The 25,847-nt window shown below is 34.5% G+C and overlaps 1 long non-coding RNA gene across 1 annotated transcript in view; it reads left to right on the top strand.

Annotated features, from left to right (window-relative positions):
* The first annotated feature begins 308 nt into the window (after nt 1–308).
* Nucleotides 309–25,847, top strand: part of LOC140595060 (uncharacterized) — a 99,899-nt gene continuing 74,360 nt past the window's right edge. The window contains exon 1 of the long non-coding RNA XR_011996455.1: nt 309–425. This is a non-coding gene — a long non-coding RNA (uncharacterized lncRNA). The remainder of the gene's footprint in view (nt 426–25,847) is intronic.

The following is a 25,847-nucleotide window of genomic DNA, read 5'->3' as shown; positions in this document are numbered from 1 at the left end:
TTAGAACAGTCCCACATCACTGTATGCCCTTTGTAAACAAAACTGTAAAGGTTATATGATAGCCAATCATATGAAAATGTTAGCTAGATCTCTTGTATGGAAGCAAGAAAGGAAATTTGTTATTTGAACAATATTATGGTGACTACTTTGGTGAAAATAATAATCACCTTTGGCTTTTTCTCACCTTTTCTTTTTACGGTTTAGAATTTGGTCAGTTATTTAAAACAAAAGATAAAAATAAAAAAACACTGTATTATAGTGAAAATGTTTATCAGATGAAGAGCTCAGCTTTAACAACACGCCTTGCCAAAAAGCTTTGCAAATCGTTCCTCACTTGGGAGCATGTGAGAAAGGGCTGTAATAAGAATAGCTGAGATTTGCTGGAGCCAAAGCTTACGGAAAGAAGAATCTGCAGGTTTAAAAAGGTAATGCTATAATCTTAAATTTATTTAGAGGAAACCACAGATATGTAGTGCAACCATTTGCAAATATCATTTGAAAAGGACACATAGCTATGAATTCCATATTTGTTTCAGATGACCTTGTTGTTTTGTATGCTGAGATGATATTTGTGTGTGTGATATATGTACAATCACCTTAAAATGTACTGAGAAGCAAAGTCACAAGAATGGCTAAATGAAATAATGAGGAAAATGTGCATGAGGTGTGTAAACAAGGTGCCCATTTTGGTAGACTTAACGTTTCAGGTTAACATAAAGATCTCTTTTCCTGGCCAACTTTTTCACTGAAAAAAAAAAAAAAAGAAAGAAAATTCCCCCAAAGAAAGCAATGGTTCAATTTATATCAATAGGAGTTTTGGAGTTATTTAGGAACACCTTGCCGAAAAACCAACAAATCCCCAGTCATTATTACACAGGATTTCTGACATATGGGCAAATATTTTTTTCTCCTCTTTCACTGATTGTCCTAATTGACTGAAATGACTTAATGCTAAAGATATGGTGGAATATCTTGAAATAAGTGTGATGATCAATTTAACAAGTTGATTGATTTTTCTGGTATTTAATTGAACAGTTATTTTGCTTAATTGATCATCTTATTTACTTTGGGAGGTGTAGTGTGTGTGTGTTGACAGGGAACGGTGGGCAGGAAAGCGTCAATGTCTATGGAGAAGTAGAAATTAACACAGATGCAGAAAGTATTTAAAATAATGCACGCAGGCATCACTGAAGTCTTGATTACAAGTGTCAAATGTTTCTCACATGTTTCAACTATAAAATGATCCTGACTCCATTACTTTAGAGAGCCAAAACATAGTATTTGCATGTTGAAGATCTAGATGGAGTATTAATTGTGCTCTTTCTCATTGGAGTTTATTTTCAAAGCAAAGTGCTTGGGATATATTTAGAAACATGGTTTGATATATCCATGCTTGCAAAGGGGAACAGGGTTAATTTAAATGATTCTATAAAAATAAGTATGTCCTAAGCTGTGCCTTCTGAGTTGTTTCTGCTGGTTTATTTTAATATGAAAAAATAATGAAATCTCTGCTTGTTAAGAAGATTGCATAATATATTAATTTATCTGAAATTAGGATACACTTGATATCATGTGAGTTCCAGACATGCAAAGGAAAGACAAAATTATGAGCCCAAATACAAAGGAAGGGTCTAAGCTTGAGTATCCATTTTATTTCAACCCTCATTTTGTAAAGTTACACAGTGCTCATTCTTCAGTTAATGAAAAAAGTAATAGTTTCCTTTTTTTTTCCCCAGTAAATCATCAAATTGAAGAATGAGCACTACTAAATTTGAAGGAAAGTGAAAACTAAAGATGTTCTTTCCTGTTTTCCTTGGGGGTGTAAAAGGAGATTGTTCTTTTCCAATTTATTTTGTACCAGGAAGTTAAATTTTATTTTGTGGATAATTTAATTACCTTCTATACCTCATGGATTTAGAACATTTCAAGGAATGTTTCCACTTCCCACTTTTCCCCCATACCTCACATATGATATGTGATAGAACTCTTTGAAATGCTAGTGTTTTCACATGAGGCTAAATCCTTGAGAATATAATCTTTGTCTTTCTAAGGGAACATATGTGTGAATTACAAATTCACATCTTAATCTTGTAGAATATATCCAGTCCTTTTAAAATACTCACTAAATACTCTCTCTCTTTCTCTCTTTTTCCTCATTTAGTTACTTCCTTCTAAGATGCTACAAGCAATTCCACTGGCAGATCCCCATTCATGTACCATATAATTGTTTCCTGATTTGGGATACCAAAATGATAAAAAACATATGAGGTTTGAGTATAGAGTAATGAGGCACCAATCTTACAAACAGACCCAAACTTACATTTTCAAATCAATCTTTTCATTCAGAGGCATCACCTCCAGAGTCTATACCCATTCCATTTGTATGGCCATTCTTCTCTTTAAAATTACTCTCTTGATGGACATCCTGTTTACAAATCTGTAATGAGTCCCAATTATCATATATTGAGAGAATTTGTATTATCATTCAGGGACAGTATTGGTGAACAGATAGGTGACCTAGCTTGTTTTAGGTAAAGAAGAGAAAGAAAAAGAAGAGAAAGGTTATAGGAGCCTGGGTGATATAATCATGTGGCCAGTCTTCTTGTGTGAATCATGAACATATTCAGAAGATTATTCTGAAAGATGAATTTCAAAATAAATTTTGAACAAAGAGTAGTTTTGGTGAACTGGAAGGATCGGCTCCAATATACCTCATTTGAAAGACAATATACACTTGGGTCTATGCACACTAATTTGCTACTTTTTTAATATACATACTCATTACTTTATGGCAACACTTTATATGATTTTTGCTGCATTTACATCTTGAAAGAGAAAAAAATTATAACCAGAGTAGTTAGAAACTGAAGCTAACAATATATTCTGTAGCTTGGGTCCCGACCAGTTGGTTATTTTCTTCCAGATTTGCCATTTATAAATAGAGAGCTTTTACACTTGGTTCCAACTCATTGGGTTTTGCCTACAGAGTCTTTTATTTGGGCATTTCTTCCATTAGTCACACAAGAACATCACTCTTTTTACCTTGCCATCATTATTTTCGACCCCTAAAATGGCATTATCTTGTTTGGAATACCCAGTTTATACATTAGACTTGACTCAGAATAAATTATCATTGTTTCTTGAACCAAAATAATTCTTAAAGGAAAAAGGATTCTCAGACTTTAATGGCAGTCTATGTACTTTAAAGAATATGTTACAGATTGTGAAAAAAAATTTCAAAAATTCCTTTTAGTAATATTTTGATCAAGGCTACTCTTGGCTTAAGAGCTCTACTATTTGAAGGGGACAGCCTTCTGAGTCTCCAATTTCAGATTTGTGCATCTAAAACATTTCCACAAAATTAATTATCACACATCTATTTATTGCAAAACATACAATTACAAAATTTTAGATGTAGTGACTATAAGTCACATTAGTGCTTTCTCTCTATGAATAATCTTTAACTTAGGGGTTAAAATCAATGTAGAATAAAAGTTGGATTAAAGGGTATACTAAACTAATTTTAATTGTAAAATAAAATCATTTTCAGATGTAGTATCTTATTTTCTGTGACTCTCCCCCTATTCCAGGGAAATATTTTGCTGGGAGAAATTGTTACTTTTGATTACAAAAGTTTGGAATATGAAAGAACAAATATATTTCAATGTATCATGGAAAAGAAGTAACAAACAAAACAAAAACTTGGTAATATTAGATTTATCAATATACAATTGTTAACATTTTATCTACTGACTTACTTAAATTAGGTAAATGTCCATAGATTATATAGGACGCTGTCTTGGCAAGGAAGCCATCAAACCCGTTAATATATTCCTCTGGGCCAATTTCTTATGTGTAGGTTTGGGTATTTTAAAAGGTAACTATGTGGAATATTTTAATTCCTCTTTTTAATTCTCTATTGCTTTATTTGGCTTAAATGGAGGAATCTAAAATTTCATTCAGAGATAAAATCTTTGTAAATGTGCCTTGAAAAATCTTTGTAATTTGTTAATATGTTCTTTCATCCCTTAGCCATTAAAGCTTAAAAACCAACTATAAGAACCACCTCTATAGTTAAGGCTCAAGAATTTTCTGAACCTTTTAGGCCAAGCTGCCTCCACTCCTTCAGATTTCCTATACATTTCCTATAACACCAAACATTATCAGGCAAAGTTATAAAAATGTGATGGATCAATAGGTTATTTTCAGAGCAAGAGAGGATTCAATAATTTCCTCTAATCCCATATTCTGTTTATGAGAAAAACAAGACCCAGAAGTAGAAGATGACTTTGCTCAAGGTCACTTAGTTTACTGGTATCAGTAAAACGTGAAGAATTTTTCTAATATGTCTTAGGACATACCCCCTACTCCATGGGTAGAAGAAGAAAAAATATTGTCTCTTTTTCTTGATCTCGTAATATTTAGCTGATTCAATGCTGTTCACAACTGAGATTTAGAACTCAGTTAGGCTATGGTGGGTTTTTTTTCCCTTGATAATGAAGAGATACATTTTTCTAGAGGAAATAAAAAAGAAATCAAGACTAAAATAGGTCAAGTTTTGAAACCACCAAACTGGAGCTGACTCAAAACTTTTCCAGAACAGTTAGTGCCCCTTCACTATCAGCAGTGATGGTAGCTAGCAGCAAACTTGTCTCTGGAGCCCTCATCAGCACTGTAGCAATGCCAGGGAGGGGGCTGGGACAGCTGTGATGGGGGGTGGCCCCCTGCCACAGGGACAAGCTCCCAGGGAATTCTTTAAGGAAACCACAGGGCTTTCGGTATGGTCATTGTGTTCTTCCTTATTTGGAATTCTGTTTATGTTGCTAACAATAGCATAGATTTTCCTTAATGAATACTTTTCCTGCTAAAAGACGGTGAGAAATAGATTATGTGCCTCTTTTTAATATTAGTTCATTAAATTAAAATAGTTCTGACTTGCAATGAGGCCTTTTGCTTTTGGTGTTACGATCAGTTTGCAGATAATGTCCATAGCAATACATGTGTGCCCTGCAAAAATGATCTTTTTAATCAAGGTAAGTTAGTGTTAGCACTCTTGTGTGATAATTTGAGTTTTTCTGTTGGTGGAATAAAGCTAAGCATAGAAATGCAGCTATTCCATAATGTGGATCTCTGCATATAGTTGAAACCATTTTCTTCCCGCAAACTCCATGACCCTACTGCCAAAAATATATATGTCTTATTTTTCATCCCATTTTTCAAAATACAAGTGTTAAGTTAGACTATTTTTCCCATTTCCTTACAGATGATTGGGGGAAGGGAGACTCTTTCAAAATCCCCTATGCAAAACTAAAGGGAAAACATGACCACATTCTTGATGATTGTATTTACTAAATCACTCCCAAATTAGACGCTTCAGAGACAACATGCTACATAAATAGCAAATATTCAATTCATGCATTGCCTGGAGGCTTTGGACTACATTACCCTACATATCTATCACAGGAACAATAGAATAAAATGATTCTGCAAGGTTAGAGAAATCAAACCCACTCAGCCACACTCTTCACAAGGAATATTTGGATAACCAAGGCTTCATGCAAATATTTGTTACTAGCCATTATGACAAGCTGGGGACATTCCATGATCTTATTAGTATCTAGTCATTCACAGTTTGCTTCTTCTGTATCAAAACATGCACACAGATAATAGGAATAAATTGTTTATTTCCCATGTTACTAGGCAATTATAAATATTTCAGCAAAAGGGTTATACTGTGCCAAGGTTAGAATCTAATAGAATAATTCAAGAAGCAAATGCCATTGTCTGGTAGGCTAACGCTGATGTTCCCAAATAGTCCTCATTCGATTGGCTTTTAGAAAAAAGACTTAAAACAGAATAAAGTATGCAATAGCTTTTAAAAAGCTGCGAGCCTATCGCTTATCATTTCTGTAGGATCTCCTTTGTTTTTTTCCTCCCTGGACAGTATTTATATTAAATCATGCTGTCTACTGCACATAGCTATTAACAGATGAGAACTACTTTATTTCAACTCTAGAATATTTTAAACACAAAAATTGAAAGAGTTACCAAGCTGCTTGTTTATCTTGCCACTTTTATTATATAATATTTTTTAGAGAACTCTGTCTACCCTAGCATTGCAGGCAAAGTTTTCCACTACTGTTTTTCATGGTTTATTTAATGGTTTGCAATAGCTAATATGTAGAAATTTATTAACAGTTTATATAGTCTCTGAGACATAAACATACAGCTACAGAATAATGGAACTAGAGTGGACTTGAGGACTTACTGAAGCCAGCCGTTTCACTCTACAGGTGAAAGGACAGTGAACTGAAACAATTTGGCCTGAATTGAAGTAAGTCTTTTGTAGTAGAGCCAAGACCAGCACCAAGGTCACATAACACAATGATTGGTGTAGTGCTCTTTATTCTATAGTATTCTTTTACCTTTTTCCTTCTGGATATTGATTGATTGATTGATTGATTGATTGATTGGCAGGAAGAGGAATGAGACCATCTCAGAATGTACCTACCCCTTTTGCATTGTGCTGTGTCACTCATGATCCTATAGACCTATGGAAACATGTAACACTTCTATGTGCCACAATCATTGCTTTCATCTCCTACCCTTTGCATGACATTTTCTTTGGTGTTCTTTCTATTTCACAAAAGATAAAAAGGATCATTAAAATGCTCTGGTTCTTTTTCTGGGATACACAAGAACTATTTAAGATAGTTCAACACAAAAACATTCCTTCAACTTCAAAGACATAGAGGAGATAGAGAGGATAGGACATCCTTCTCATCAGCGGTCACTAAGACTTACCTGTGGGAAGAAAAATCAGGAATTGAGTTTTCCAGAAGGCCTAGGCTATTTTGTGATTGAACTTCACAAACCAACTTCACAAACCACCTATCTGTTAAAGAGTCTTGTGCTTATTTTGGTAGAAAGGAGTCATTAAGAGATGTAGAAAAAAACAAATCCTCCTCTTGGGCAGTAGTTGAAGGAAACAAAATTGAAAAATGAACCAGGCCAGTTGTTCTAAATCTTAAAGAGGGATGGGTAGAAACAAATTGTATGTTTGTATCAATTTAGTATTTGATGTGGCATTAAATAATAACTAACATTCATATGTATTCATTTAGTTGGAGTTTGTGTGTGTGGTGGTAGTGAATATCACATGAGTGTATCATTGAATTACAGAAGTTCAGAGCTTTTCCAATAGAACTAAAGCACTTTTTATTTCTTTCCAAAATATGATTCTGACATATGAAAGAGGCAAATATTTCACTCATTGTGCAATCATCAAAATGAAGAAAAGTTCAGTTAGCTGATGAAGATTGTTCGCTCAATACTGATAGATCCCAGATGAGAATACAACCTTTTGGAATTCATCTCTTAAAGGGATGGCATCCAAAAATTTAAAATACTAATTAAAATTTTCCAGCCTTTGAGTTTCATATTTTATGCATTTTTATGTGGTTTATTTGTTTCTTAGCATAATACTTTTTTCTGGATATGTCAGAATATATATATATATATATATATATATATATATATATACACATATATATATACACACACACACACACATCAGAATATATATATAAATATCAGAATATCAGAATATATATATACACACACACATACATACACACATGCTATTTTAAACATAAACACAATTGTTGATTGATATAATAAGACTCAAGAGCTAAAATGTTACAGGACTTTAGTCTCTCCCCCTCCCCCCAAAAAAGAAAAAGATTCTAGACTAAAGGCACAAATAGAAAAAAAAAAAAAAAGACTACTAAAAAGCACTCAGAAAATGAGCGTGAGGCCACTATATTTAACATTTCCCTTTGGAGTGGCAAAAATATTTGGTAGGGTTATTTCTTCATTTCCAATGGCATACAAGGGTTGGGACACCCAATCTTTAATATGCAATAAAATGAAATGGGCGATTTTCCAAGACCTGTGAGACTGCTGCTAATTAGCACATTAATTTATATAAATAAAATTCTCTTTGCTGTTCCCCAGTGTTCTGTCTGAGAAATGCAACAAGATGAATGAACATGACAAATCAAAGTGAAATTTACAGGCTTAAAAAAAGGGGGGGATACAGAAATAATCCCTTGACCTTATTTCAACTTTTCTGACCCTCCTTCATCAGTGTCATTTTTTCCACAAAGCCCCTAAATGTACACTCCCCATGCTGCCAGACTTACCTCTAAAGACAAGTTCACAAAGAAGGTAAACCTATCTTCTTACTCCCTGAGTTGGACTCCTGGCTAAAGAAGCCAAGATCAGAACTCAAGAGAATGGCTTTCATTTATTCTTAGGTTTATGTTTAGGTTTTTGTCATGTACATTTTCTTAGCAAAAATGCCAACATTTTTTCCTGTTTTTTTTATAGTTATTTTCCTTACATACAAAATATTTTGTGTAACTGTTGCTTGAACTAATTTTATAGTTAATTCAATTTTTTAAAAAATGAATATTATCTCAAAGCTAAGTCAATATTTCAAAATAAATTTCTAGTTGAATAAAAAAGCAAGATCCTATTTTGCAGGAAAGACTTTACTAAATTTATATTTTCTTATAACTCTGTTATTCTGAAAATAAATTTAATGTAATAAGTACTCTCAAATATGTGCCTATGTTGCACTCTTACTTTTATATAGATACAAACATATATACATAGATCTGGCTATAACCTCTTTGGCAGGATGCTGCCTACAAAGCCATAAGAAGTAACCCTGATTATAATCCATAACTGAGAAGTAAAATCAATTTTATGAGAAATAGAACAGAACAGAAAAAAGAGAATGCATTTCATATAGTAAAGATAAGTACTGTTTTGTGAAACACACTTATCAGTTATGTGTATGTCTCTGAGTGTCTATATTGTGATGTATTACATATTTCTTACAGGGAATCATGTTCATAAAGTTGGGAAGATCTTCCAATAAAACAGCATATAAAAAGTATAGAAAAAGTAGAACCTAGACTTGGAATGCATCCTTAATTTATATGTTTGATAAATATTTATCACTAGTACAACAAGACAAAGTCTGTGGAATCATGGAACTTATGTTATAGTGAAAAGTCAGAAAATAAACAAGTAAAGTAAACAAAATGTATACATTGTGTAATCTCTAGTGATAAGTTGCTATGAAGAAAAAAAAAAGGAAGATAAGAGGATTAGAGAATGAGACCACAGATAGGATGGGACCTATAGCAATACACTGATCTGGAACCTGAATGATATGAAGAAGAGCATTTCAGCCAAGGGCACAACAAATGCAAAGTCCCTGAGGTAAGATCAAGATCAGCATGTACTGAGGAACTTCAAAAAATCACTACAATTGGACGGGAATGATTGAGGTCTGGAGTGGCTGAAATGACCAGAGATGGAGAGGAGAGGCAATTGCTAATTACATAGGACCTTGTCAGCTTTACAGAGAACTATGGATTTCATCTGAAATATGGTGGTAAAACTGCTTGGATAACTAAGGAATGATTTCCATTTCTAAAAACACTATATCCAGATATTATGTAAAGAATAGATAGACTATGGTGAAAATATTCGAGTTTGGGAAAAAAAGAGAGAGAGAGACAGGGAGATTAGTATGAAGCCAAGACTAGTTGACAATAGCTTGGTGTAGGCTGGAATGACAGAAGGATGAGAAATAGAATCATGCTACATTTTTCCCAACATGACCTGCTGATGGAGTAAGTTATGAGTATGGAAGACAGAGATATATCAAGGATGATTTTTTTTATTTTTGGCCCTAACAATTCTGAAAATAGTGACAGGTTGTCTTATTGATGTGTCAAAGGCTTGAGTAGAGAGGGTAGGGGGTAGATGATTAGGTAATTAGGCACTTTCACTTTTTTTCGGATTAATATATTACCATTATTATAGCATTCCAATAAATATTGAGTAAGAAATACCTAGGATCCAGGCTCTGCTAAATGCTGAGAATATAAAGTCAAAACAAAACTATTGCATATGCAAAAAAAAAAAAAAACAAAACAAAACTAGAAATTGTAGTATGGTACAATTGATACTAGGATAAGTGTATGAAAAGGATATTTGAGCAGCAGAGAGTAAAGAATCTATATTATTTTCAGGGATTATAAACTGTTTCTAATAAAGATGAACCTGGAGCTGTGTTTCAAAAGGGGAGTGCAAATTAAAAAGAATAACAACGGCATGAGAGATGGAGGGAGGGTCGAAGCATTTAGTAGCGTATGGGTAAATGCTTAGAGAAACTAAACACATTTATTTGGGAAACTAGAAACTCACTGGATGAAGGGTTGACGTAGGGTATTGGCAAATGATGTTGCTAACATGGTAGGCAGGGACAAGATCATGAAGAGTCTTGTGTAGCAAGCTAGGAGTTTGATTTTTACTAAAATCTATAAAAAGACACTACAGGATTTAAATCAGAGAAAATACTATGATTAGATCAATTAGATGGAGACCGGGCCACTGCTGAAAAATGCAATAAGGATGCTGTTGCAATAATCAAAAATAGAAATAGTGAGATCCTAAAACAAGGCACTGAAAGCAAGGATTGGGAAAAGAGAGATGAAATTTCCACTCAGTTAAGAAAAGTAAGCAATGCAAGGTGAGTGCTCTATAAGAGAAGTAGATGGTATCAATCAGTGGGTATTGAGAGTGCAAGCAGATTACACTTAAGATCCATTTTATGCCTGACCCAGCAATCTTAAAAGAAGTCCATTCATTACACTTAATCAGATACTGTGCCTAGCCCTAGATTTCCTAACTTGGATTCTTCTTGAGTTGCTGACCTCTTACACTCTGGGATCTTAGACTCGGTTGTGATTTTTGCCATAATAAACTCCCTGATCTTTATTTTTAATTTGAATCATTTTAAGTGTACACTTCCAATTGCTTCATTACAAGTAGCATGTGGTAGAGTCAAGGGCAGAGGCAGAGGAAAGAACAGTGATGTAGACCCCACAACGGATGCAGGATCAGCCACCAACCAGCTATGTGGCCTTCAACAAGTTTCAACCTTTCCAGTATATAAGAGTTTTCATGACAGGGCTATTTGTCATTGTGAGAAATCTGAAACATTCAGAATGCCCAAACACTCAGAATGCCCAATATGTGATTGATTAAATATAAATTCTTTAAAAAATCATAAAATATAATACTGCATTAAAAATCATGCTTTTAGAATATTTAATAATACAGAAAATGTGCATAATATAGTCCTACATAAATAGAAAGTAGTTTATAAAATTTCATGTTTTGTTTTAAACTATGAATAAATACATTTTACTGAAAAAAGTTGAAATGGTATATAACAAAATGGCATTAATGCTTAATATCTATGAGTAGTGACTATGGTTAATTTTTATTTTCCTCTTTGTGATTTTTCAGTATTTTTTGTATTCTCTATAACAAAAATAGGTTGATTTTATAATCAGGAAAAAAGTAATTAAAATGATTTTCTCATCCTGAAGAACAATTTCAAATATAGTATAGATCTGATTAGGATAAATTAGGCAGCAAGTACCAGAAAACTCAATTAAAAGTGCTTAAAGAGACTTCCACTTCCACTGAGGTTAGAGACAGAGGATAATGTCCTTCCATCCTAACAATGAGAATAACCCAGATAACCTGTACAGCCATAGATGCATATGGATTTTTTTAATCATCACAGACCTGATGATGCAAAGAAACTTAAATAACTGAAATCTAGAGAGTGACAAGCTCTTCCCACAACCACGTTCATTCTTGAAGGAACCGTGAGGGAAGGACGAAGGTAAAGAGAAGTCACTGTGATATTCAGAAACTTTTAGGGCCAATATGGACAGGCATGACAGGTTAGATAGAATTCAGGGGGCAGCAGCCATATGCAGAATCTGCACCTACCCACCAACTGTTTCCCTTGGGCCTTTCCTGGATACTCACATAGAAGACTAGGTAGAGCCAAGAGCCTGATGGAGGTTGAGGGCAGGGAAAACAATCCCATCCCCCACAAGTGGGAATAAGTGACCAAGGCTGGGGGAGAGCAGAAGAGCTGAAGAGGGACCATTTGGATGATCAGGTAGGCAGGGCCAGCCAAAGCTGGGGGTAGAGCCAAAGAACTGAGGAAAATTCCTGAAGGGTAATTTAGGCCTTCCCCAAATCTGCCCCTCTAGCTTTCCAAACCTGGGTACATGGCAGCAGCAGGGGATGAGGGGACAGTGTCCTAAAACACAAAAACCTCAACACTGGAGAGTTGAGCATACAAACAAGAACTCAACCAAGTGGCAGCCTGCTGAGAGCATGATATGTCCCATGGCTTAAAAGCTGGTGGTGGGTTATAAAGCACAAAAGATATCAAAAGTCTCCTTGTACTTAGATCTCCAGTCCTGCTGAAGGGAACATCTTGATTTCAATCTCTAATCATTTGAAGCCAATGGTGATTTGGATTAAACTATGGTAAGAACAGTCTCAGCTCACCTATAGATTGATTAAACTCCTCACTCCAGAAGGCCTAAGAGAAAAATGAGCCTGTTCTCTTCTGAGTTTTATTATTATTTACTTATTATTTTTACTGGTTTTTTTTACATACAATTCCCTGCACACAATAAAAAGATGACACATATATAGAAGCAAGGAAATGTGCCCATCAATAGAAGCAGATCCAGAAATGGAATCGATTTTGGAATTATCGGACAAGGACTTTTAAATAATTATGATGAATATGTTAAAGGAAAATGGAAAAGTGGACAATATAAGTAAACAGAAAGGAAATTTTATCAGAGCCATGGAAATCATTTTTAAAGAGAGCCAAATGGAAAAAGTAGAAATAAAATCAATGCTATCAGATAACAGAAGTTGGGGTTCATTTGGTTTTGTCAGTAGATGGAACACAGAATAGAAAGAATAAGTGAAATTGAAGACAATTTCAGCAGAAATAATCCAAACTGAAACACAGAGAGGGAAAAAAAAAAAGTAAAACAGAGCATTTGAGGTCTGTGAGACAACAGCAATTAATGTAACATATGCATAATTGGAGTTGCAGAAGAGAAGAAAGAAAACCAGCTAGAAAGAATATATGAAGAGGGATCCCTGGGTGGCGCAGCAGTTTGGCGCCTGCCTTTGGCCCAGGGCGTGATCCTGGAGACCCAGGATCGAATCCCACGTTGGGCTCCCGGTGCATGGAGCCTGCTTCTCCCTCCGCCTGTGTCTCTGTCTCTCTCTCTCTGTGTGACTATCATAAATAAATAAAAATTAAAAAAAAAGAATATATGAAGAGATAATAGACAAGAATTTGCCGAAGTTGATAAAACACATCCACCATAATCTGCAACAAATATATCCACCTAGAAATCCCAACCAAGTTGGATAAATACCAGGAAAACCACACTGATGCACTTTATAATGGAACTACTACAAGGTAACAATAAAAAAAAAAAAAAAAGTAACATATGCAGAAAAGAAAATGTATTACCACACATAAAATGTCTGGAAATGAAGTAGTACGAGAATTGACCAGTTCAGCAACTAACCCAAGACAAAAACTCATACATATTCTTTCCACCTTTCCTTTTTTTTGTCTTATTTAGCAAAGAGTCTGTTCCTCTTGTGATCAAAGATGCTTACAGAAGGGCCAGGAAGCACAGTACTGCACACATCCAAATGCCAAAAGAGAGAGAGGGTTTGGTTTCTTTCTTATATATCCTCTTAAGAAACACTTCCCAGAAACTTCCTGGAAAACTAATTCTTCCAGCTAAAATGGTACCACATGCACATTCCTAAACTAATGACCAGCAAAGAAGAAATAATTGATCGGCTTAGATTAGTTAGTATTGACTCCTGACACTTCTCCAAAACTATGTAGTCCTTCACATCTTTCCCAAAAACAGACTTTTTTTTTTTTTTTTTTTTTTTTTTTTTTTTTAGCAAAGAAGTAAAGGCAAGGTATAATTGTTGGATAGAAAATCAGAAGTGGCATTTAATAAAATGAAACTACAGATGCAAGAGGAAACCAAGGATGAACATAATCTTAAATCTTACAATTTTATTACTAACGATTTCACTACATCTTTGAATTGTTTCTGTCACAATTTGATTATTGTTATATTCTTACATTTCACTCTACAATCTCTACTGGATGTGGGAGATATTGAAGAGGTATTGTTTCTATTCTCAGAGTTTGCTTTGTAGTATGAAAAGATCGACCTAAAACAAATGAATGTCATTGGAATACATGATAGCAGAGCAACTTCACGTACTTACCAAATTACCTTGAATAAACTACCAAACTCTCTAAGCCTTAGGATCTGCATCAGTGAGGGGAGCTAATATGTATCATTCTCATATAATTATGGTGAATTTTAAATTGATAATCCATAAAGTGATTAGCAAAAGTGTCCAATATACGTTAGCTATCCTTATTATTTATCAATGTGTTTATAAAGTTCAGTAGGTGTGCATAAAAACAATGGTTGAGTAAGTCAACACTGAAATGGCAAAGCATGAATATATTTGGATACATGAGCTGTTCACCTCTTTAGGTGTGCATAAAAACAATGATTGAGAAAGTCAACACCAAAATGGTAAAATTTGAATATATACGGATACATGAGCTGGTTACCTATTTGTAGAAAAGACTAGGAGACTAATCCAAGGCATTTCTAGAAGAATAACCGGTTTGGAAAAAAAGATACAGAAGCATGAAAAGTGAAAGATTAGGGATCCGGGAAAAGCCAATAACCCCCCGAGTAAGCTCTGTGAATGGACTCTAGAGCTAGGAGATGAAGCTGTGAAAGAACACTTGGGTGAGGCATGGAACCTCAGGGATGACATGATTCTGGTTTCAGATTATTCTCTAAGCAATAGAAAATTTAAGAATTTTCTTAAAGGTGGCAATAATGGCTGCCATTTGCAAATATTATAATGGCAACAGTGTATTCAGATGAACACTGAGAGAGACCAGTGAGATAACAGTGTCTGTGCCAGAGAGGACCAGTGAGAAGTCCTGCAGTAATCTACTTGAGAAATCATGTGGCCTAAACTAAGACCATTAGGAAAAGTTGGAAGAAAAGGAAAGGGTATGAGACTTGTTACAGAAAAGCTTGATTCTCAGGTAACAGGTCAATTTGAACGCTAGAAAGCTTGAAGTTTATGATTAAAAACTGAAAGGCAGTTGAATGACTTTCAGTTACAGAGAGTAACATAAAAATAATAGTAGATAAAGAATTGAGAAGTAGACATTCTACAAAATATTTGGAATTGTTAGAATGAACATTTGAAAAAATATTTGTAGCCGGTAGATACAATTAAGCTACTTAAATCCAGCCTGAATGTTTAAGATAAATATTTCTTTTTAGAGGAACAGAACAATTTTGTTTATTAACTTAATTAGGAAGTCTTTTCTTTAAAAAAAAAAAAAAAGGAACAAGTGTTACATTAAAGCTCAATCCATTCCTGGTTGAGCTGTTACAAATGATAAATTAGCAGACTGTAAAGTAATGGGATTTAAAAATATCTAGTTGTAATCTCTATTGCTTAAATTTAACTTTCTTTCATATTTGTTTCTCTTAGGAGATAAAATAAAACTTGCTTTAACTTTATATTTAGGATGTGGTTCTAATGGGGAGCACACATTAAATGTCTTCTGGATTTACCACTCAAATTATAAATAAATTAACATTACCTCTTGGACACAATCTCTTTCCCCATTAATCCTAGTGTTTTGACAATACCCTGAATCCCTCTTTCAAGTCTTTTCCAATCATTTTGGAGCAGTCTGTCAGGGTTATTCATTAATCCTCATTCTATATAAAGCAAAGCAGTCATAGGCTTTATTCCCATTTCACAGATAATTTATTTATTTAGGCAAAATTCTCTAACACATAATGCCATTCAGAAGTAATTTTTATACAAAACATATTACATGCATTCTTGGCTGTCAGTTATAAAAGTGGAAAACTTTTCTGCTTTCTATGCTTTTCTTCAACTCAGTTAAAAACACTTGAGGCTATAACCTGAAATTTAGTATATTGTTGGTGATTTAGTTACATTTATCAAGAGTAGAGCAGCCTCTTATTACAATTTCTATGATATTGTAATAGTCCAGTCTGCTATGTTGAATGATTATATTCAAGTGACCATTTAGGCTTTAAGAATCTAAGGAGTATAAAGGAGAATGTGGGCCAGTTAGGAGGACATTTAAATCAGTAGCAGGACTCTACTCTCCACGCTGCCACTGGTTGTACTGCTTTGGGCAGTTCATTGAGAGCTGCCTGCACCCATCTGCACATCTCTAAATTGGAGATCATGGTCCCTGGATCTACTTCATTCAAAGGAAGCTGTATGAATGTGTGCAATTATTTGTCTTCAGAAAATGAATGAAAGAAAACCACCTCCTATTTTATAATCATGATGCAGAGGATTTCTTTTACTGTAGATACTCCACGGGTTTTTAATAAGTGATTTCTGAATCTCTACTTTTTACAATAACTTGCATCTCTAATTCATTGGATGAACTGGTTTCTGATTCTTGCAAAATGCTTAGGTAGCCACAGAAGCTTCTTTCATTCAGCTGCTGCAACTTCCCCTTTGTGTTCATATACAGCAAAAGCAATGCTGTCCATTAGAGGTAAAGTAATTAACTGTGTTGCTACATACTCTGATCTAAGGCACAAATAAGCTCCAAGTGACTTCCCTCTGCCAATTGCAATCTTTTATAGTGTCTCTTCAACTCCACCAGAAAGACTTCTCTCCTATACAAAAACAACTACAGAAAATACCAAAATAAATGATTTGGAGGTGGGATTACTTGCATTAAACACCATTAAAACAACCAAATCAAAATAAAACCAAACCACAAGTAGCATATACACATTTACATAGCCTACAAATAATGAATTAACCTTGGAACTTTGGTAGGAGCTCTTAGATATTTCAAGATTCTGCTACTTACATTCTGATCCGAGAATGCGCCTATACTGTCCATACTTTCAAGCTTCCACCCGGGCCACAACATGAGCCCGGTAGTTGTCTACTAGAACTTATATTGAAAGTTTAAAATTCTGGTTATTACCAGCGCTACAAACCCAAGGATATCTTTATTTGAAGAACACTTACAGCTTATTAATTTACAGTCTGCTCTTCTTTCATCTGTGAACACTGCATCTTCTTTCATTCAGGCTGGACCCCAGGAGCCTGGCACATTATTCACATGAGAGAGTAAATTCCCATTTGGCCATGCAGAACTGCCCTTGGAATCCACATCTCTGGCCACGGTTGTGTTTATCCTTCGTACCTAGTTTCAGTTACCTTTTTTTGTGCCATTTTTGGACTGTGGTCTGTTTGTTGTATTTTCTAAGGTTTCCATTATGGGATGGTGAGCGGGGCCACGAGAAGGTGGCATAATGTGGTAAGGCTCAGCACTTCTAGCCCTATGGCACTTAATTACTACTGTTTGCTTGCCAACTATTTCTTGGCATCTCATTTAATTTGGGGACTTGCCTAAGCATTTAATTGAACTTGGAGAACTCCTTTCAAATATTTATACCCACTTTCTCTTTCTTCTCCTGCCGTATCATCTATAATTCTGCACCACATTTCAGATCAGTCTCACTTTCATTTTTTCCAAAATGCTTGCCATTCCTCTTTTTCTATTAAATATATTGCTAATACCCCGAATCCAAATAAGGCTTCATTTTTTAAAAATAGTTTGTTCTCTTTTTCTCCTAAACCTTGCCTGCCTCATTACAGCAGAAGCATTCTGTACTTTCTCTGTCCATAAGGCTTTTATTCTCTCATTTTATCCAGCTCGTATCTCACCTCTCTGATAAATTTCTTGTATAGAAACAGGCAGCACAAAGGAAAGAGCAATGGATTCCTTATGCTGGTCACAGTCACATAGCTTCAACATTGTTGTCTCTGACTACAACTTTACCCACTCAGCTCTGTTACACTAAGTTACATTTCACATGTTCTTGCATTTCATTGACATCTACAATATCATGACGATTCCTACTTCATTTCTCAGTCTATCAGTGTTCTCCTGGTTTTATGTCCTTCTGCAACCAGCATCAGCCTCCTAGATCATCACTTTACTTAGCCTTTTGTTGGTGCCTTTGAGCCCATATTGGTGCTGGAACAATCCAATCATATCCCTTCTTCACTCTGATACAAACACACACTGCTATATGGGAGAGTATGAGTCAGTACTTCCATATACATACAATTCCCTTTGGAATGGCAATGCTATTCATCTATATTTTCCCTCACTCCCTCATCTTTTATTTCTCTTATTGCTCCCACCAATCTTTTCTAGACTTTATTCAAAGTTCTGAAATCACAGAAGCAACACTTCAAATCCTACTTTTATTTTATTTTTTTAAGATTTTATTTATTTATCCATGTGAGACACAGAGAGAGAGAGAGACAGAGAGACAGAGAGAGACAGAGACAGAGACAGAAACACAGGCAGAGGGAGAAGCAGGCTCCATACAGGGAGCCCAACGTGGGACTTGATCCTGGGTCTCCAGGATCACACCCTGGGCCGAAGGTGGTGCTAAACCGCTGAGCCACCCAGGCTGTCCCAAATCCCACTTTTAGCTGGGAATTTTCCCTACTAAATCTTTATGTTAATAATTGATAAATAATGATTTTTTTTCACAATACCCGTAGTATTTTGAAAAGCATCGAGACAGTGCAAACATTAGCAAACCAAATGAATATAATAGACAATCCAGAAATAAGTGCAATAATATATAAGAAAATACTCAAATTAATGAGGAAATAGATTATTTGGCAATAATATTGGAACACCTGGCCAGCCATTTGGAACAACTGGCTAGTCATTTGGAAAATAAATAAATAAATAGGATTTCTTCCTCATTTCTTCCACCAAACAATAATAGGAATATAAATAGTAATAATTCAGATTGCATCAATGAAATCACCAATTTGCTCACAGAAAGTGACTAAAATATTTATAAATTGGCTTTAGGAAAAGCCTTCTAACCATACCATAAAAACTGCAAACAAAAATTAAAATGTGGACAAGTTTGATTACATTAAAATTCTGTTTTGAAAAAGAAAAGACAAACATAAAACAAACAAAACACAAAACCAAGATGGTGCAATTATGTTATTGCAGAATTATTTGTAATAATGAAGAACTAAGAATAGTCTATATATTCCCCCATATGGGACTAATTAATTAAATTACAGTATATACCTATTATGAAATACTACACTAAAATTAAAATGGAATTGTAATATATATGATATTGAAAGATAGCCACAACCTATTATTGTCAATGAAAGAAAAGGAGGGTACAGTACAGTATTATAATATTAAATCAGTATGTATGTGTGTATGTGTAGGTATATATAAAGATATATGTGAATTCCTACAATAGGAAGATTGAAAGAACCTGGATTATTGAGTTCATATACCATCTCACCCTCTACCTTTAACATATTTTATGTGACAGGCAGTATTCTGGGCAATTAAAAAATACTATTTTAACCCAATTTATAGGCTGGGAACAGTCTCAGAAAATGTGAGCAACTTGCTTTTAAATAAGAAGGTAAGGCAGTGATAACATCAGAACCCAGGAACTTTATCCTAAGTCCAGTGTTAGATCCACCACATGATAGCTAATCCTAAAGAGAAGATAATCATATCAATCCAACCAATTTCTATCTCTCTCTACTGAAGTGAAGAAAGAAAATAACTGGGATTGATCTACTAGTGTAGATACTATAAAAATTATTTCTTTCTTCCTTTTTTTTCCTGGTATAAAAACTAATAGTAAAGTACTAAAATAGGTACTAAATGAAGTACCTTCTACTGATTTATCTGCAGCCTTGCCTAGGAGTTAACACTGCTAGTGTGCTTCCCGACGCTGACATCTGTTGGTTTAATATAGGTGCATAAGATGGATGGAGCATAGCTTAGGACGCATGAAACAGGCAACATCTACCTCAGCTCTTTGAGACAGCTACTACTGAAAAGATGTTTCTTTCCCAGTTTGTGATTTAATTCCATGAATCTCACCTCTGCCTCCTGCCCCTCTTCCCCAAAGATAAGCTTGGTTCATACAGAGGATCTAGGTATAGTGAGAGAAACATGCCGGAGGCAGGGGGTGCTGCTTATATCCAAAATGGCAAAGAAAAGCAGGATCACTCATTAGCTTCTATCCAGATGACTCTTCTTATTTAAGAAAGGGATAGCTTACAAAGAGGTTTAGTTCAGTTAGAAGCTTCATTAAAAGAAAAGGGGACTCTGCACAATCTAGAACTGTTGAATTAAATCCAAATATTACAGGTGTCACAATTACAAGATTCAAAATAAATCTAAAATGGTGAAGGGGGAAAGAACTTACTATTTTTTAAAAACTCACTGTGTTGTAGGCAACTAGGTCCTTTGTATACATTATTTGACATTTTAATCCTCACAAGAGTTTATATGACCTGAAACCTGTGTAGGTAAGAAGACAGCTTGAAATATCTGAGAACAAAAATTACCAAACACAAAACTATCTACCTTTATTTCATTAGTTATTTCTCAGGTGATTATATAGAAAATCCCTGGAAAAGATATGGTATCCAGGACAATCTTGTCATCATGATATTTCATTCTGTTAAGTAACGACACTGATTCTATTTCTGATAAAAGTCTTTATTTGTGTGTACCACCTTTCTTCTACTAAAGTGGTGTACAACTTCAAATTAAAGCTGATAAATGGCACTTTCATATGACAGCTCAGGTAAACAGTGAAAGTCAGAAGGTAAATGCAGCAGTTCCATTGGGCATGGATTCTCCTAGCACGTAAGCCGGCTGTGTTATTTTGCAGACTGTGATGACTTCAGTGCAGCTCAGCTAGTCAGGGCTGCTGTGCAGAAAGTCTCTCTGGAACACATTTTATATTATTGGAGTTGGTCTATTAAAGCAACATGCTTACTTTTTAGTGGATGATGTTTGGAATAAAAGTACATGATAGGTGATGTAGTCAGGAGTCCAGTTTAAAGTCACCTTTGCAGATGCTTAAATCAATTATTTTAAGAAATTGATTATCAGTTGTTAAAAAAAATACATATGCAAGGATCTCCAGAGCCTGGTCTTTCTTCAGATTTGACAGCTGGTTTTAATGTATGTGTTTAAAAACTATTGAAACTATTGTACTGATTATGAATACTTGAATGAATAGATTTAAATCTTTTAGATTAAACATCAAGTGGGTACTATCACAGTATTGTAAATATAAATATTCAACATATGTTTTGATCATCTAAGCTGGAATTATCCTCAGAAGAAATAGAACATGAAGGACCTTACGTCCTTATTCATAAGGCTAAATTCCTAAAATTGTAGTATATATATAACATATATATACACACACACACCAACACACACACATATACACACACATATATGCACACAAGATACATATATATGTGTGTGTATATATATATATATATATATGTTGTTGTCCAACTATCTCTTTGACAGTTCTCTAAATTCCTATTTCTATCTTTTTTCTTCTAGTTAGTGTGGGATCGTCTATAGCTCACACTAACTGTGTATAATGAAATATGAAGACATTTCTTACTGCACTGTTAACTTGGGTCATTTCTTTTAAGAAGTGAGGGACAACATATGCTTGTCTAAGCATGTTATGCAAATTATTGGCATAAAAGGATTTTTAACATGTAGGTAGTGTAAAACATGTCATAGTGACAATTCTTACATTCAGTATTCATTTATCCCGACAATTACCATGGTTTTAATGCCTTTCTACATGTAGCCATTTTATATGCATGTTGAAAGCAAGGCATACACATGTACCTGCAAGATATTGGAATTATATCCTCTGCACTTTATCTTCAAGTTGGGGCTTGGACTCTATAATTTTCCTCTGTTTATAAAATTGCATACATGAGATACCCCAGCAAGGTGAGTTTGTCTATGTCTATTCAGAATGTTTGAAGCGGAAATATGTTAACATGGAAGGAATTTTCCCTGGGCTCATTTTTTAGACTGAGTCACGTGGTCAGAGGCTGGAATTTATACCAGACATTCTCAGAAATCTTCTAGTAGCCATATTATTGCTTTCTTCAAAAGACAACTGTACATTGCCTATTTTCTAGCTGCCTTTGTAACATTGTTTGGCTCACGACACATAATTCCCATTTTTAAAATGTACTTTACTAAACAAGTTTTATGTTATAGAGCAGAACACTGTGAATACCACCTATGCAATCTGCTATTCTGTGTTGTCAGATATGTCTTTTAAAGGAAAACTCTATAGCAATCAATCACGTGACATAGTAAGGTCTCTCTCTCTCTCTCTCTCTCTCTCTTTATCTCTCTTTTTAAGAAAAGAATACCATATTTCATCTATGAAGGAGGCAATATAAAATGCTGCTAAAATATTAGTATGATTTTTTTTAGTCAGTCGCAAATGCACAATTTCCCACATTCGCTGAAATAAGGTCTCAGAATAAATGCTTGTCAGTTTGAACAATTGTGTGGGGATGGGACAGATGGGCAGCTGTTTCTTTTTTTAATCCCAGATTTTGTTCTTTTACTTTAAATAATGTTGAAAATGTTTTTTTTTAATTGTGAAAAAATAAACGTAGGCTGCTTTTTAAAAAGAAAAAGTGGTAGATATTGAACTATAATGAAAGAAAGCTAGTTCTCATCATATGGATTAAAAATCTCTAGCTCTTTTAACTGAAAACAATAGATTTCATTGGCTGTACTGTGCTGATACTGATCATTATTTATACTATAATTGATATGATCAACTGTCTTTTTAGTTTTATAGGAACAGACAAAAGTTCTGATTAAGTCAAATTTGCATGATCAACTGGGCATCATAATTTCACTGTTAGTGCTTTTGAATTTTTCTCATTTTAAGACCAAATGTGAACTCCTTTCTTAGCTGTATCCTGCAATATGAATTAATCTTAACTAAAACTATTTTTAAAACCCTTTTGTTCATATTAAAAACACATAAGAATGCCTCTATTTTTAAATCAGCATTTCTTTCTTCTATCATAATTACTTCCTCATATTATGAAAGAATAAAGATTTAACTAATGCCCTAAATAAATTGACCAAAGATTATAAATAATGACTTTTCAAATCTTCTGTAATTAGAAAGGGAGGCAAATAATCTGTAATGAATGAACTGTATTTAATGTGTAAGTACTGAATATTGAACACAGATGCCTCTATACTAGTGCTCAAGTGAAAAATCAAAACAAAACAAAACAAAAAACTATATTTATCTCCTCTCCTGGGCAGATATTCCATGTTCTAGGAAGGTAAAGCACTCAACTCAGAAAAGTACCACCACCACCCACCACCCTACCCCACCCCTGCCAAAGAAAGGAGGAATTTTAACTAGCTGAAAATCAAAATGCCTTTAATAGAAAGATTTTTACTAGCAAAATGGTCATTATCTCATTATGCTACTTGAGATTATTCCAGGTACTATAGCTGACCAGAAACTATTTCTGTAGCCTCCTCAAAAATCTGAATTTTTTGACCTTCAATTAAGTAAAAGTCATCTCATTGGTCAGTTCCATACCATACAGTAATGCTGATGTGGGATAATTTTATGTAGGAAATATAGTTCTATTGAATGCTTTTAATGGATTGAATCTGTTAATATAACAGTGGTTGATTAAAAAACCTATTTTAATATCTTAACTTTAAACAGACTACAATGCTTTAGAACTCTAAATTGTTATAACCCATTTTTAATTTCTTTAAAACTGATAAGCCTCCCTGCCCTTCCCTAATTTCAAATTTAATTAAATCCACAACACAACCACACTGAAGAGAAAGGCCAGTTTTATTTACATAACATAACAATTGTAATAACAATGAATGAGTTGCACTAAACCAACATCAGTCTTAACCACAAAATATTACTCCTGACCCCTTCAAAGAGCATCCTTTTTTCCTACCCAGCCAGGAATAACATTCAATTTTGTATTAAAATAACTACTGCGACAGAACTCACAAATGAACAAATATATTTTTGGAAGTAAATCAGCACATTCAACATCACAATCATCACCGCTATTTTTTTCTTCATAAACTGAGTAATCTTCCATCTTAACCCACAACATCAGCAGTGCTTAAAGTTCATGTTTCTTAGATATTATAAAAATTGCATATTAAGCTCTTAGGATGGGCAATGAGGAAATTAAGGTACAGATTACAAAAACCTAGGGCATTGATAGGTTAAGGGGGCAAGATCAGAGAATGAAAAGTGGTGGAATCAGGGATTTCAAGCAGTTCCTCTCCACCCAGGTTATGTTCAGACCGGAGGCCTGCCTCGGGCAGAGTCAAAGGAGGAGACTGCCTGGAGCAGCTGGTCTGGAGGGAGAGTCCCATACTTTATTAACCAACCACTGATTGTGGTTGCCTCAGACTAACATCTACTCACAGCCTGAGAACTTTCAAAGTCTTTGGATTATGGTGTGTACCGAACACAAAATCATTCTCCATGCTTGCACAGTTAAGCACCTCTATAGGTTATTTCAGGGTCAGTTACTGTATTTTTGAGAGGCCTCCACCAAAGTTGAAAGGTAATCCACAATATCAGTTTAATATTAGATACTTAAAACTATGTTCCTCTAATAGTGAAATTTTTTTTTGGCTATTGGTTCACTATTTTCACTCTCACGCAGCAGTTCTCTTCCTGTAATGCCCCTTCGTGCGCACACACACACAGACACACACACACACACACACAATGTTCTCAAGTTAAAACCTGACCTTCTTTGTTTTGGATGAGATCCATCCTTCCAAAGAGATCACCATTCCTATACTAGTGCTCACTCTTTATACTTTAGTTTTTTTTTCTTTAACTCTATTTCTCCTTGAAATATGTTTGAATTTCCAAAACCTTGAAAATTATTCCTCTTTGAAACCGCTGCTCCACTTTAATCACTGTCCTATTCTTTGACATGATTTTATAGCATTAAGATCCTCAAACAAGCAGCCTACCTCCAGACCCCACTACTTTCACTGCCAACCCTTACTTCCTTAATCTCCTCCCATATGATTTATGGATCCATCAATATCCTGAAACTGCTCAATTAAATCATTTTTCTAATGGAATTAAATTTCTTTATTCTGACCCTCTTCAAATTCTCCACTACACTTTACACAGCTTATCTCATTTTTTAGTTTCCATGATGCTGTGATTTCTTTTTTCTGTATCTCTGACCAACTGGGCTTTTTCTTCTTTCTACTCCTCAATTTAGAGATTCTCTTTTTTTTCTATCTGCTGACTTTCCTCTACACTTGCACATTTTTTTACATTCAAGTGTTTTAATTATCTCCTCTATACTAACATTTTACCTCCTGGTCATCTCATATTTTATCTTCCACTTTCCTTCTTGTCCCAATTACCAAAATTTATTATAGGCCTTTAGTTAGTTATTAAAAAAAGGGGGGGGGGCTCTTCATGTTTCTACCTATATGTCAGGCATTTTTATAGACATCAAAAATAGAGTAGTAAAAAATAAATAAATAAAAAGTACCTGAACTCATGCAATGTACATGCTGTGGAGGGAGAAGGATAATAAACATGATAACAGTAAAATATTTACATCATGGAGATGAATGTTAAAGAGAAAACATAAAGCAAAGAAGGAATATGTGAAATATCAGGGGTGGATTTAAAATTTTAAATGGGCTGTCAAGTATAGACTACAGGGACAACAAATGCAGAAGCTAAGATATTACTTAAAAAGTACTGCAATAATCCAGGAGAGAGATAATAGTAACATGGACCATATATAAGAAGAAAGAACCAAGATTAACACTAAAGTTTTTGACCCAAGTAACT

Source organism: Vulpes vulpes, chromosome 13 (genome assembly GCF_048418805.1).
Source record: "Vulpes vulpes isolate BD-2025 chromosome 13, VulVul3, whole genome shotgun sequence".
Taxonomy (NCBI): Eukaryota; Metazoa; Chordata; class Mammalia; order Carnivora; family Canidae; genus Vulpes; species Vulpes vulpes.
This window is presented reverse-complemented; position numbering and strand designations above follow the sequence as displayed.